Genomic DNA, 2,416 nt, shown 5'->3' with positions numbered 1-2,416 from the left:
TCGTATCAAACGAATCGTCACGGTTCTCGGTGCCTATAACAGTAAGGACAAATGGTTCATCATCGTCATGGATCATCGATGAAGACTGGGCTGACCACTCGTCGTTGTCGATTTGGATCACGTAAAACACTCCCGTGGCATCCTTGGAGGAGTTCGCTAAACCTCAAAAGTGTTTGCAACCCAGCCTGCTGTGTTTATGCAGCAGCACAAGTAGCAACACACATCCATTGTTTTCGTCTGTGGTTCCAGAATGATGTATGCAATATGAAGCTGATGAAATCTAGTAGGATCTAAGCAGTCAACATGAGAAGGACACACCGATATTGTACTCGTATGAACCTCCGAACAACTTTCTGCAGTTTTATTCTCCAAATTGTACTTGTATGATGCTTCGTTTTATTCTCGAAATTTGTTGATTTCCCTCGCTACAATTTGGTTTGTTTCTTTACAATAACAACATATCTCAATTATTTAGGATTAATTAGATAAATCTTTTGTTGATATTGAGTTTCACAAATAATAATATATTTTAATTAATTTAAAAATATATTTAAATTTTTATTTATAATTTCTATTGATATTTTATCGGGTTTCGTAGACTCTTTTCATATTACATATTTTATTTGCTACGTTTATAGTATGTCTATATCGTATTAAATTATTCTCCAGGCTCAATGGAGACTACATGTTATTATTAGAAACTTCTTGGAATATATCATCTCTTAGTTAACAATATTTAGATCTATAAAATATTACGAGTTTTAGCAATACTATTTATAATTTTAGTTTCTCTATGTCTAACTATATTATTTTATAATATTAGTTTGTTTCTAATTTAGACGCACTCGATGATGATCGTATGAAACTTCTACCATTCCACCATACTTTATCGCCATAGTTTGAACTCCACGCTCAAGTTCAGGATTATTATTATTATTTTCATCCAGTCAAATAATATCATAATAAAATAAAACAAATATAGTAAGTTCATTCATTGCTGATGTATAAATATAATAACTTATTATTTAACCCTGATATAGCCCCATATCGATAAGAAATTTATTGGAAGAAAACTTCAAACATCCCACTCAATATAGTATGAACTCGATAAATAATATTTTCATTAATATCTTCATCTTATAAAATAATCATCTAAGATGCATGAATCTTTTACTTATCGAACTTCTTATTCATTTAATTTAACTATCTCCTCATATATACTATCGATATTACTAAGATTATATACATATATACAGTTTTACTTAATTAAAAAATAATTAGTTTTGAATATTTTTTCCATAAATAAAGTTTACGATTAACTTTATTTAAACTTTCATCAAATAAAATAACCAAGAATGTCTATGCATTACTGATGCCAAAAAAAAAAAAAAAAGGAAAAAACTTACTGCTGATCCTTAATATAGAGAAATTTTTTGGAAGTAAACCTTGTTGTTTCATCTTCAATCAGCATGGATATCCTCAAAGACATGGTTTCAAGTCGACATACGCCTTTCCTCAATGATATGGTTTCAGAGACTTTGTATTATTATATGGTAAAATTTATAAAACAAGAAAGAATAATTCGATACATTATCTTACTTTTATTAATATTTTCTTAGACCTTCACACTACTAATTTTAGTAGTCTCAAGCATTCATAGATGTTCATAATTAAGATAATTTTATCTCATTTTATTTTCCTAGGAATATAAAACTATATATATATATATATATATATATATATATTCTACAAAGGATAATGGTGAAGATTAATATTTGATCCTAATAGCTTACTTGTTACAAGCTAGACTATTTTGGTATCTTCAAAAATTTATTAGATGAGATTTTGAACATAGATATACAAGATAAATGCTCATAAATAAAATATTTTTTTCAAGAATCTCCCATATTCTTAACATAGATAATTATAATTTACCTAATATGATGCCAATTTTTTTTTCCTAGTAACCTCTCATGCTCATTATAGGTGGATCAATAATATCCTCTATTAAATTTAATGTGACTAATATTTTTCTTGGTGTGATTTCTGGGCTACACCATAGTGAATATGCATTGCTCATAATTACCATGCGGTGCAAAGCACCGGCAAATTAACACCGTCTGCTCGACGCCAAATGCCAATCCCCGTCCGTCCATTTCATCCCATGTTGTTTTTGGCAACTGCTTTTCGACACCCTTTTCGTTACCTCGTTGCCTACCTACCTCGTAATTCGGGACGAGGCGACGGCTTCAAACGTGGGTCCCACGCAGGTATCTAACCCGCATCCAATCAGAAAGCGGATAGGTGTGACAGGGAGAACTCCGTGAGCTCGGAAGGGGGTGGGGGGGGTGTGGGGAAGCGCTCCCCCCCCGGCGCACCCCCCTCCTCGCCCCCCGCATTTATCCTCACGTGCGTG

This window comes from Musa acuminata, chromosome BXJ3-10 (genome assembly GCF_036884655.1).
Source record: "Musa acuminata AAA Group cultivar baxijiao chromosome BXJ3-10, Cavendish_Baxijiao_AAA, whole genome shotgun sequence".
Lineage (NCBI taxonomy): Eukaryota > Viridiplantae > Streptophyta > Magnoliopsida > Zingiberales > Musaceae > Musa > Musa acuminata.
This window is presented reverse-complemented; position numbering follows the sequence as displayed.